Source organism: Ovis canadensis, chromosome 3 (assembly GCF_042477335.2).
Source record: "Ovis canadensis isolate MfBH-ARS-UI-01 breed Bighorn chromosome 3, ARS-UI_OviCan_v2, whole genome shotgun sequence".
Lineage (NCBI taxonomy): Eukaryota > Metazoa > Chordata > Mammalia > Artiodactyla > Bovidae > Ovis > Ovis canadensis.
Window position 1 is genome coordinate 70439089 of NC_091247.1, and position 13766 is coordinate 70452854.

The following is a 13766-nucleotide window of genomic DNA, read 5'->3' on the forward strand; positions in this document are numbered from 1 at the left end:
CTGGAAGATGGTGATGGACAGGGAGGCCTGGCGTGTTGCGACTCATGGGGTCGCAAAGAGTCGGACACGACTGAGTGACTGAACTCAACTGAATGTGCCATTATATATCCTCATGGATGATTGGATGGCATCACCAATGAAATGGACATAGCTTGGACAAACTCTGGGAGATGATGAGGGACAGGGAAGCTTGGCATGCTGAAGTCCATGGGATTGTGAAGAGTTGGACATTACTTGGCAACTGAAGGACAAAAATGTTCCCTTGTATATATGTACCACAATTTCTGTATCCATTCATCTGTCGATGGGCATCTAGGTTGTTTCTATGTCCTAGCTTTTGTAAAAAATGCTACAAGGAACCTTGGGGTACTTGTGTCTCTTTCAGTTATGGTTTTCTCAGGGTATATGCTGAGCAGTGGGATTGTTGGGTTGTACGGTAATTCTGGCTTCTCAGGTGGCACTGGTTGTAAAGAACCTGCTTGCCAGTGCAGGAGACATAAGAGATGTGGATTTGATCCCTGAGTCAGAAAGACCCCCTGGAGGAGGGCATGGCAGCCCACTCCAGTATTCTCTGGAGAATCCCATGAACAGAGGAGCCTGGAGGGCTACAGTCCGTATGGTTGAAAATAGTCAGACATGACGGAAGCGACTTAGCACGCACACACACACATGAGTGGTAGTTCTATTACTAGTTTTTTTTTTTTTTTTTAAGGAATCTCCTTACTGTTCTCCATAGTGGTTGTATCAGTTTACGTTCTTACCAACAGTGCAAGAGTGTTTTCTTTTCTCCACATCCTCTCCAGTATTTATCATTTGTAGATTTTTAAATGATGCCCATTCTGACAGATGTGAGGTGATACCTCGTTGTAGTTTTGATTTACATTTCTCCAATAATGAGCAATGTTGAGCATCTTTTAATGTGTTTACTCGCCAGTTGTATGTCTTCTTTGGAGAAATATCTGTTTAGGTCTTCTGTCCATTTTTTGATTGGGTTGTTTTTCTGGTATTGAGCTGCATGAACTGCTTGTATATTTTGGAGATAATCCTTTGTCAGTTGTTTTGTTTGCAATTGTTTTCTCCTGTTCTGAGGATTGTTTTTTAATCTTGTTTATTTTTTCCTTTGCTGTGCAAAAACTTTTAAGTTTAATCAAGTTCCGTTTGTTTACTTTTGTTTTTATTTCAGTTACTCTAGGAGGTGGGTCAAAGAGGATCTTGCTGTTAGTATGTCAAAGAGTGTACTGCATATATTTTCCTCTAAGTGCTTCATAGTTTTTGGCCTTACATTTAAATCTTTAATCCATTTTGAGTTTATTTTTGTATTTTGTGTTAAAAAATGTCCTTGTTTTATTTTTTTTACATGTAGCTGTCCAGTTTTCCCAGCACCATTTATTGAAGAGGCTTTTTTCCATTGTATAATCTTGCCTCCTTTGTAAAAAATAAGGTGCCCATAGGTGCGTGGATTTATCTCTGGGGTTTCTGTCTTTTTCCATTGGTTTGTATTTCTGTTTTTGTGCTGGTACCATACTGTCTTAATGACTGTAGCTTTGTAGTAGAGTTTGAAGTCAGGAAGGTTGATTTCTCCAGCTTCATTCTTCTTTCTCAAGATTGCTTTGGCTATTCAGGTTTCTTTTGTGTTTCCATACAAATTGTGAAATTTTTTGTTCTATTTCTGTGAAAAATACGATTGGTAGTTTGATAGGGATTTCATTGAATCTGTAGATTATTTTGGGTAGTGTAGTCATTTTCACAGTATTGATTCTTCTGATCCAAGAATATGGTACCTCTTTCCATCTGTTTGTGTCATCTGGAATTTCTTTCATCAGTGTCTTGTAGTTTTCTGCATATAGGTCTTTTGTCTCCTTAGGTAGATTAATCTCTTGGTATTTTACTCCTTTTGTTGCATTAGGTGTCTCTTAAGTTAGGTGATCTGGGCTCTAGTGTCTGCTCTGCACTGTAAATAATAAGACAAGTTTTAGTAATCTGTTTTGCTTGCCTGTATCTTTCTCCCTCTTTTAAATAACTGTAGTGATTTTTGTTTCACTCTATAATGGAAGAGTCTTTTTTTAAAAAAATTAATAGAAAATCCAGAACACTTCAAGGTTTGAACCAAACTGTAGATGATAATTTCTAGATGAGGAAGAGTGGTTGGATCACCTGGACTTAAAGTGAGAAAGAGGAACTGCCCATGTAGTATAGCTTCTTTCCCCATCTGTAGAGTTATCTTCCAAAGTTGTTCATTGCTGAAACTTTGGAGTATGTTGCCTCTTCCCCCAAGGGAAGCTGTATTCCCCTTGCATGTCATTGTACCTATCCTGTGGCTCAAAATGAACTTAAACTGGAGGATCAATGGATAGAAATATAATACAGAATTATGAAAACTGCGGGTAGCTGGAAAAGTCATCAGCATCAATGGTGTGTCACTATTGTTGAACTGAAGGCTGAATGCAGAGAGTTAGAAAATTTATTACTCCACTGTTTGTAATGGGGATATCTTCCTGTACAGAACTCACCAAGATTTTCATAAAATTGAGTTTGGAAGGCAGATTTTCAGTTTGATGGCAGTAAGACTTAAATTGAGAAAACCCCACAAGAAAGGGGAAATTTACCAAACATCTCTGTATCTTTCCACATGAAAATTGTTCTTATAGAACATCATTTGCTACATGCAACTTTAAGTTTATGTTTAACAAGGAGTCTGCCCTTTATTTCTTTTTTTTGCCTTCTTTCCCAGCTACTTTTCCCTTGCTTCATAAATGCATTCACAGTAAGTATTCTAAACTGCTTTGGAAATAAGAATACCTTTATTTATAAATATAGAAGATTCTAAGTGAAAATATAGCTGATTTTGAAGGAAATAGGTTTTCTTTTTATTTTGCTAAATTTAAAACAACACTGATAAATTGGAAGCTAAAATCCAACCTACTGTGACTTCATAGGACAGTTTTCTGTGATAACTGCACAGCATGCCGTTTTGGCTTTTGATGGACCATTTTTCATTTTTTGTTCTTCAGAGTCTGCTTGGTCTGTGTAACCTTCAACGTTAAATATAACCTTCAACATATTTATTAGTAAAGTGCTTTATAAACAGTGTTATGTGAGGCTGCCTATTTCAATGTGTATGTTTGCTCAGTCATGCAGCTGTTACAACCCCATGGACTATAGCCCGCCAGGCGCCTCTGTCCATGGAATTCCCCAGGAAAGATTATTGGAATGGGTCGCCATTTTCTCCTCCAGAGTTTCTTCTTGATCCAGGGATTGAACCTGCCTCTTCTGTGTCTCCTGCATTGGCAAGAGGATTCTTTATCACTGAGCCTCCTGGGAAGAGGTGCCTATTTCAATATTAAATATACAAAATATGTCATACTTAAGCTCATGTGGCCTGTCCTTTGATTGTGTTGGTATATTCCAGAGTTGAACAAACCAACCTAGATTTCATTTTTCACTTGTGTTTTCGTGGATCAGTGATCATTCATAGAGTTATTTCTTGAGGTGCTATGAATTTTGAGGTTTAGCATTCATATATTTAATATTAATTAAACTTAATCTTTGGAGTTATTTTTAGATCTTTAAATAGGATGATTAATCATCTTTCTCAAGGATTGTAACCTTAGCATTTTTATTTGAGGGCATGTTCTTGAAAAGAGAAGTTTGAGTTTTCTCAGGTTTGAAGTATGGCTGTTCACTAAAAGGTTACATTTTTAAAATATTAATTTCTTGTTCTGTTTACTTTCTTGATGTAAAATATCATACTCTTTTATGTTTTAAGACTATATCTTTTTGTTCCATAAGGTAAGCATACTGGCATCTTAATACTTTCATTTTTTTTTTCTTATAGTTCAGTGATTAAATAGCTTAGAAATTTATCATCAGTTATTTTGCCATGATTTTTCCAGTCTTGCTTGGTTAACTAAATTCTTTTCTTTAAATGAGTCATCTAAAAGGACCCATGAAGATAATGTTCCTCTAATTCTTTCATATTCATAGTTGAATAATGATTTTATTTATTTTTAAATTATTTTTGACTGTGTGGCTTGACTTGTGGGATCTTAGTTCCCCAACCAGTGATTGAAATGGGCCCTCACCAGTGAAGTGTGGAGTCCTAACTGCTGGACCACCAGAGAATTAAATGATTTTATATTTGTATAGCAGTTTAATTATGTAAATTTGGGACACATTTTTTTGAGAAACTTTGTAGTGGATATTTATTATGTTCTAGAGTTGAAGTTGGAGGCCTCTGATTTTCTTCTGTTTTTAGTGGCAGTATTTTGTTTCTTTCAGAGTTTTCTGAGACATGAAATGCTGTTTCAATATTTATTTTAGTAAGTCTTTCTGTAATTATATCTTTAAATATTTATTCTGTTATTATGATGGTCTTCTTGGGCTCCAGTTATTTGTTTATTGTTTGTCCTTTTTCATATCTATCATTTAATCTAAACCTGTTTTGTTTGTTTTTACTTTTCCTGCTTTGTTCCTTTTCAGAAATGTCTGTTTTCTCTAGTATTTTTTACAGCTTCAATTGCATTTCTATGATAACTTAATTTTTCCCAGGTCTTTTCTAAATTGTCCAGGTTTATATTACATCAGCTATTATCTAGTTACCTTTTACCTGAGCACTTATGTCTCAGTTCATTTCAGTTCAGTCGCTCAGTCATGTCTGACTCTCTGCGACCTCATGGACTGCAGGACGCCAGGCCTCTGTGTCCATCACCAACTCATGGAGTTTACTCAAACTCATGTCCTTTGAGTTGGTGATGGCACCAAAATCTCATCTTGTGTTGTCCCCTTCTCCATCCGTCTTCAATCTTTCCCAGCATCAGGGTCTTTTCAAATGCCATGATCTTAGTTTTCTGAATGTTGAGTTTTTCAGCCAACTTTTTCACTCTCCTTAACTTTCATCAAGACGCTCTTTAGTTCTTCACTTTCTGCCATAAGGGTGGTGTCATCTGCATATCTGAGTTATTGATATTTCTCCAGGCAATCTTGATTCCAGCTTGTGCTTCATCTAGCCCAGCATTTCTCATGATGTACTCTGTAGTTAAATAAGCAAGGTGACAATATTCAGCCTTGATGTACTCCTTTTCCTATTTAGAATCAGTCTGTTGTTCCATGTCCAGTTCTAACTATTGCTTCCTGACCTGCATACAGATTTCTCAAGAGGCAGGTCAAGTGGTCTGGTATTCCCATCTCTTTCAGAATTTTCCACAGTTTATTGTGATCCACACAGTCTAAGGCTTTGGCATAGTCAATAAAGCAGAAATAGATGTTTTTCTGGAACTCTCTTGCTTTCGATGATCCAGTGGATGTTGGCAATTTGATCTCTGGTTCCTTTGCCTTATCTAAAACCAGCTTGAACATCTGGAAATTCACAGTTCACGTATTATTGAAGTCTGTCTTGGAGAATTTTGAGCATTACTTTACTAGCGTGTGAGATGAGTGCAATTGTGCAGTAGTTTGAGCATTCTTTGGTATTGCCTTTCTTTGGGATTGGAATGAAAACTAACCTTTTCCAGTTCCGTGGCCACTGCTGAGTCTTCCAGGTTTGCTGGCATATTGTGTGCAGCACTTTCACAGCATCATCTTTTAGGATTTGAAGTAGCTCAGCCTGAATTCCAATCACCTCTATTAGCTTTGTTTGTAGTGATGCTTTCTAAGGCCCACTTGACTTCACATTCCAGGATGTCAGGCTCTAGGTGAGTGATCATACCATTGTGATTATCTGGGTTGTGAAGATCTTTTTTGTACAGTTCTTCTGTGTATTCTTGCCACCTCTTAATATCTTCTGCTTCTGTTAGGTCCATTACCATTTCTGTCCTTATTGAACCCATCTTTGCATGAAACGTTCCCTTGGTATCTCTGATTTTCTTAAAGTGATCTCTAGTCTTCCCCATTCTATTATTTTCCTCTATTTCTTTGCACTGATCACTGAGGAAGGCTTTTTTTTTTTTGATCTCTCCTTGCTGTTCTTTGGAACTCTGCATTCAAATGGGTATATCTTTCATTATCTCCTTTGCTTTTCGCTTCTCTTCTTTTCACAGCTATTTGTAAGGCCTTCTCAGACGGCCATTTTGCTTTCTTTGGATTTCCTTTTCTTGGGGATGATCTTGATCCCTGTCTCCTATACTGTGTCACGAACCTCCATCTGTAGTTCATCAGGTACTCTATCAGATCTAGTCCCTTAAATCTATTTCTCACTTCTACTGTATAATTGTAAGGAATTTGATTTGGGTCATACCTGAATGGTCTAGTGGTTTTCCCTACTTTCTTCAATTTAAGTCTGAATTTGGTAATAAGGAGTTCATGTTCTGAGCCATAGTCAGCTTCTGGTCTCGTTTTTGCTGACTGTATAGAGCTTTTCCATCTTTGGCTGCAAAAAATACAATCAGTCTGATTTTGGTGTTGACCATCTGGTAGTCCATGTGTAGAGTCTTCTCTTGTGTTGTTGGAAGAGGGTGTTTGCTATGACCAGTTGCAAAACTCTATTAGCCTTTGCCCTGCTTCATTCTGTACCCCAAGGCCAAATTTGCCTGTTACTCCAGGTGTTTCATCACTTCCTACTTTCTCATTCCAGTCCCCTATAGTGAAAAGGACATCTTTTTTGGGTGTTAGTTCTAGGTCTTCATAGAACCATTCAACTTCAGCTTCTTCAGCATTACTGGTTGGGGCATAGACTTGGATCACTGTGAGGTTGAATGGTTTGCCTTGGAAACTAACAGATTATTCTGTAGTTTTTGAGATTGCATCCAAGTACTGCATTTTGGGCTCTTTTGTTGACTGTGGTGGCTACTCCATTTCTTCTAAGGGATTCTTGCCCACAGTAGCAATGGTCATAATGGTCATCTGAGTTAAATTCACCCATTCCAGTCCAGTTTAGTTCCCTGATTCCCAAAATGTCAACGTTCACTCTTTCCGTCTCCTGTTTGACCATTTCCAATTTGCCTTGATTCATGGACGTAACATTCCAGGTTCCTATGCAATATTGCTCTTTACAGCATCAGACCTTGCTTTTGTCACCAGTCTCATTCACAGCTCGGTGTTGTTTTTCCTCTGGCCCCGTCTCTTCTTTCTTTCTGGAGTTATTTCTCTACTGATCTCCAGTTGTGCATTTTTACACCAGCTTCATTTTTCTCCTTTTAAAATTTACAACAAAAGGTTTAGCCACAGTTTTCATTCATTTTCTGGCAGTATTTTTATAATAAGAGTTCTGTGTTTTTGTTGTTGTTTTGGTCTACCAATAGTTTTCCCCATAACTTTCTTCCCCCTTTTTGGTGTCTTTAATAGATGTGTGCTTGTTCCTTTTTGATAACTTATCGGAAATGTGAGATTTTGCTCAGGTTTCACCTTTGTTTCAGGAGATTTTCAATAAGACGGAGCTTGAGCCGCATTCCACACTGGCTAATTTTCCTTTTGACTCATGGTTTTCAGAGAAGGCGCTGGTGACCCACTCCAGTACTCTTACCTGGAAAATCCCATGGACGGAGGAGCCTGGTAGGCGGCAGTCCGTGGGGTCACTAAAAATTGGACACGACTGAGCAACTTCATCTTCACTTTTCACTTTCATGCATTGAGGAAGGAAATGGCAACCCACTTCAGTGTTCTTGCCTGGAGAATCCCAGGGACCTGGTGGCTTGCCATCTGTGGGGTCGCACAGAGTCAGACACGACTGATGCAACTTAGCAGCAGCAGCAGTATGGTTTTTGGGTGTGAATTCATTTGTTGTTCAGTTCCTCAGTCATGTTTGATTCTTTGTGATCCCATGGACTGTAGCACACCAGGCTTTCCTGTCCTTCACTGTCTCCCAGAGTTTGCTCAGACTCATGTCCATTGAGACAGTGATACCATCCATTGTTCTCATCCTCGTTTGTCTCCATCTCCTACTGCCCTCAATGCTTTCCCAAAAGCATCATGGTCGTTTTAGAAAAGGCAGAGGAACCAGAGATCATATTGCCAACATCCAGTGGATCATGGAAAAAGCTAGAGAGTTTCAGAGAAACATCTATTTTTGCTTTATTGGCTACTCCAATGCCTTTGATCATGTGGATCAAGACAAACTGTGGAAAATTCTTAAAGAGATGGGAATACCGGACCACCTGACCTGCCTCTTGAGAAAGCTGTATGCAGGTTAGGAAGCAACAATTAGAACTGGACATGGAACAACCGGCTGGTTCTGAATTGGGAAAGGAGTAGGTCAAGGCTGTATATTGTCACCCTGTTTATTTAACTTACATGCAGAATGTATCATGAGAAACACTGGGCTGGATGAAGCACAAGCTGGAATCAAGAATCCTGGGAGAAATATCAATCACCTCAGATATGCAGATGATACCACCCACAAAGAAGAACTAAAGAGCCTGTTGATGAAAGTGAAGGAGGAGAGTGAAAAGTTGGCTTAAACCTCAACATTCAGAAAACTTAAGATAATGGCATCTGGTCTCATCACTTCATGACAAATAGGTGGGAAAACAGTGGAAACAATGACAGACTTTATTTTTTTGGGCTCCAAAATCACTGCAGAGGGTGACTGCAGCCATGAAATTAAAAGATGCTTCCTCCTTGGAAGAAAAGTTATGACCAACCTAGACAGCATATTAGAAAGCAGAGACATTACTTTGCCAACAAAGGTCCGTCTAGGCAAGGCTCTGGTTTTTCCAGTGGTCATGTATGGATGTGAGAGTTGGACTATAAAGAAAGGTGAGCACTGAAGAACTGATGCTTTTGAACTGTGGTGTTAGAGAAGACTCTTGAGAGTCTCTTGGACTGCAAGGATATCCAACCAGTCCATCCTAAAGGAGATCAGTCTTGGGTGTTCATTGGAAGGACTGATGTTGAAGCTGAAACTCCAGTACTTTGGCCACCTGATGCAAAGAGCTGACTCATTTGAAAGGACCCTGATGCTGGGAAAGATTGAAGGTGGGTGGAGAAGGAGACGACAGAGGATGAGATGGTTAGTTAGATGGCTTCACCGACTCAATGGACATGATTTTGGATAAACTCTGGGAGTTGATGATGGACAGGAAAGCCTGGTGTGCTGAAGTCCATGGGGTTGTAGAGAGTCAGACATGACTGAGTGACTGAAGTGAAGTGAACTGAACTGAACTTTTCCAGTGAGTGAATTCATTTAGTCATTATCTTTCACTGTTTAGTTGGTGTAGGCAGTTGTGGGAAGCTTCACTTCCGTGCTAGCCCAGACAAACTACTCCTACAAATGTAGCATGTTTGTGTTATTCCTTATTTAGACCCAGCTCTTGTGACTTTGAGATCTCAACTCTGTCCATAGGTATTCTTCCTTCTAGTTAATGAATCTTATCCCTCTGTTAGACATTTATGTTTAATCCCTCAGAGGGAGCCTCCGTCCCACCTCTGAGAAGTTTACTTTGCCTGCTACTTGTGAGATGTGCGGTTGACACTTTCTCCCCTTCCTCCCACAGGTGCCTTCAATTAACCTCTGTTTTGAAAGCTCCTACCTATTTTTGATCTGAAGTTTTAGTGGGATTTGTAGTTTTGTTAAAAATGCAGGATGTGTTTTTATTTCTTATTTTCTTTGCTGATTTTGGATTAATTGCTCTTTAATGCTTTCTAAGAAGAGTAAGGGCAACTACTTTATTCACAATATTAAAATTGGAAGTCCAGATTTTTAAAGTAAGACAAAAATTCTTGATGTCAGTATTTTGTATAGTTTAATATTCTAGTGTATGGTAGAAATAGACTTAAATGAGGCATTCCTCACCACATCCTGCTCATACAATGCAATCTCTGTTCTCTTTAGATACCATAGACCAGTGCTACTCAGAAATGTCAGTCTGTTGATAAGGGGCTTGAGCCATAATGTAAATCAGTGATTTACATTTGTACAACTTCCTTTATCAAAATAGTTTTCTTTCAAGAAAAATGTCAGCTGAACTAAACAATATGTTTTAAGGACATAACTGATTTACATCCTGGTAAAAATTTCTCATTTTGTTGAGGACTGATAACAGTTGGTAGATCAACAGGCTGTGAGCAGTACTGAGTAGCACTGCTGTACAGTGTGGATGTGTGGCTGTCAGGTGGAGTCGTTACGTAGTTAATGCAGTCGTTCCTTTATTTATGAGTATGATTGCCACTGGCCAGTTGTGTAATGAACGTCACTGGTTAGCATGGCTGAAATAAAAGTGTTGCTTCTCTATAATTAGGAGTCCTTGGGATGAGGTATGTTTTGCCATATACTTTTTCTCTGCTAGGGACTCCTCAGTGTAGTGATTTATTTCTGTAAGCCATACTGTGGAGATCATGCAGAGGTAGCTCCTGTAAGGAGGATACTGCTTTATGAGAATTTCAGGAATGTGAATTGGATAATTATAAAGAGTTGTAGAATTCACTGCTGTAATTCTGGATGAGTATGTAAATTTAAAGATGTGCTGTGTAAAATGTTTCAGCTCTGTTGGTGGGGAGACATGTGGAGAAATAATAAAATAATAGAATTTTAGTTTTTTGTCTCCTAAGACTTCCAAGTGATTGAAAGATGTGCTTTTCTGGATGTGGTCTCTGTTGTCTAATTGCCCATTTGACTTCTCTATATCAGAAATAGAGACATATCATGGAATCAGGTACTTTTCATAAGCTTTGTTATTAATATATTCCTAACATAATAAACTTTGTCCACGAGGTCATGGTTTTTCCCATCAGTATACATTTTAAGATTGTTAAAGACTTGGGAGACACCAGGTCCTTTATAAGAAGTGAACTTTCGATTATAACTTTAGAAAGAAATTTTCTAGGCAACAAAATACTACCTTTTAGGCTAAAGATTGGCTCCTCCTGTGGCTCAGCTGGTAAAGAATCCGCCTGCAATGTGGGAGATCTGGGTTTGAACCCTGGGTTAGTTTTGTTTGTTTTTTAATTTTATGTCAATTTAGTAGTTCTCCCTTATCTGTGGAGCATATGTTGTTCCAAGATCACCAGTGGATGCTGGAAACCTCAGATTATACCACACCATGTGTGTACTGTTTTTTCCTATAAATGTATACCTATGATAAAGTTTAACTTAAATTAGGCCCAATGAGAGATTAATGGGCTTCCCTGGTGGCTCAGCTGGTAAAGAATCCCCCTGCAATGCGGGAGACCTAGGTTCAGTCCCTGGGTTGGGGAGATCCCCTGGAAAAGGGAAATACTACCCACTCCAGTATTCTGGCCTGGAGAATTCCATGGACTGTAGTCCATGGGGTCGCAGAGAAGTTGGGCACGACTGTGCGACTTTCCCTTTCACTTCTCAGACTAAAGATTCATGGCCAAGACGCATTATCGAAGTATATTTGAATATATAGGGAAAGTGCTTGAAACTATGTATATATCTTTAATGGGAAAAACTTACTTTATAACTGTTCTGATTATAAAATTTATTTTTTTGCTTCTCCAACTTTATTTTTTATATTTGAATTTAATTTTTTTAACACTACAAACATTTTGTTTTGAAGTATAGCCAATTAACAATGTTGTGATAGTTTTATGAATGGTGAAGGGACTCAGCCATCCATATATATGATTCCATTCTCCTTCAAACCCCCACCCCCATCCAGGCTGGCACATAACATTGAACAGAGTTCCATGTGCTATACAGTAAGGTTTTGTTGGTTATCCTGTTCTGATTATAAAATTTAATTATGAGATAAATACCTGTGGGTAGTCCAGCTTACCCAGTGACATTTTTGAAATAATTTTCCATCTTTGCCAGTCACTTTATTGAAGTGAAAGTTTGAAACTAACGTGCCATCAGTGGAGTTAGTATAGTACTTTGCTGTCTAGGAATAGGTAGTCTTAGAAAAACATAAAATCTGAGGTCATAGAATTCGTAGGATGGATTCACAACAGTGGAAAAAAATTTATTTTTCTTTGCTGTCTAGATTCTTTTCTAGTGCCACCAGATGTCAGTGTAATCACAGGACCAGAGAAATACACAGTAGATAAAATTGTTGCAAATATCCTTTTTTGCTTTGTGAAAGAGATAGGGAAAAAGTTTACTCAAATTAGATAAGCAATGGAAATTATTTTATTGTTGAGTTATATAGAAATTTGAAGTGCAAAATGGAGAATAGATGCAGAACTTTAGAGTGTAGATGCAGTTAAAAATTCATGTACAAATCAAATGTACTAATATGATATATAGGTAATCTCTGAGACTCCTCAGAAATCACCAACCTGTTGCTATAAGTGGAGGAGATGGCCAGCCTGTGGTTAAACTGTTCTATACAGCCTTGCTGATCATGATATTTCTCAGTAGAATTGTGGTCAAAATCTGAGCCTCAAGATGAAAGAGTGTATTTCTAGCTTGTAGACATAAAACTCAACTCACTACGATTTTTGCGTTCAGTACAGAACGTGTCTACAGGAGTTCCTTAGAACACAGTGTCACTTTAGGCATTTTTCCAAAAGAGCATTCCTTAGGATAATCACATTTTTAAAAGTCCTTCCTTTAGAAATTTATTCTTTGATGAATGCTGCATTGAATAATGATCATTGCTTACTGTTTTTAGTTTGAGTTTCTTATTCCTAGACGTATTACTTACATTTTGTGTCGCTCTTTGTTTCTTATCCTGTTTCTCCCAGATGAGAATCCTGTGTCGAGTCCTCGTGTTCATGAAGTCTGTGTGTGGGCCTTGTGACTGCACTCAGTGTGCTCCATGCCTCAGCTGAGTTTTGATTTTGGTTAGAAGTTTTATGCACGGCTGCTTCCATTTCCTTGATTTCTTCTTTTCAACAATATTTGATATTCAGGTTATGTTATCTCAGATTACTTCTTTTTCCCTCTTAAATACAGGAAATGGAAAAACTGTGTTTCTTCAACAGTATAAATGTCTCCCTAGAAATTATTGCAGGAAATGATGTTATCATATCATTTTTGCTTTCTTAGACTTCAGTTTGTACAATTTCTTCAGCATAGTAGTCTGACCTGTTGTGGGAGGAGTAGTGTCCCTGTCCTCAGAGCTTCTGGATTTTCTTTTCTGCTGTCTCAGCTAGAGTCTTATAGACGAAATCTGTTTGGATCGAAAAAAGGAAACCCTTTCTCCCCTTTCTCTGTGTACCTCAGGCACTCTGAGCTCTGTCTTCAAAATGAGATGTTTTATTTCATCTTTATTCTTTATCCTTGAACTCTAGTCCTTGTTGGATGACAGTGTAATATCAGATCCTCTGATTCTACTTTCTTTTTCTCTTTGAGAATCCACAGTACTTTTCCAGGTTCCAGAATTACTCATTTCCTTTCTCTCCTTGAACACCTGTCTCAAACCATAGGAACCACAACTAATGGCCTGGCTCCCTGTCCTCATTGCCAGGCATGTATCTTGGAGGTAGAGATGCCTAGTATTCTAGGTTAAATTCCAGTTCAGTTAAATTCTAAACTCTAGACCAAAGCTGTCCTCTGGAACTTGCTGCTGCTGCTGTTGCTAAGTCATTTCAGTCATGTCCGACTCTGTGTGACCCCATAGACAGCAGCCCACCAGGCTCCCCCGTCCCTAGGATTCTCCAGACAAGAACACTGGAGTGGGTTGCCAATTCCTTCTCCAATGCATGAAAGTGAAAAGTGAAGGTGAAGTCGCTCAGTCGTGTCTGACTCTTCATGACCCCATGAACTGCAGCCCACCAGGCTCCTCTGTCCATGGGACTCTCCAGGCAAGAGTACTGGAGTGGGGTGCCATCGCCTTCTCTGATGAATGAGTCTACCTATTTGTAAAAATGTGACTAATGAAAACAGTGCAATCACTAGGTTATTACACTGTGCGAATTCAGTTGTCAAG

At 38.6% G+C, this 13766-nt stretch overlaps 1 protein-coding gene across 3 annotated transcripts in view; it reads left to right on the top strand.

Moving 5' to 3' along the window:
- Positions 1-13766, top strand: part of ASB3 (ankyrin repeat and SOCS box containing 3) — a 107006-nt gene that overhangs the window by 43848 nt on the left and 49392 nt on the right. The gene's annotated exons all lie outside the window — the stretch shown is intronic.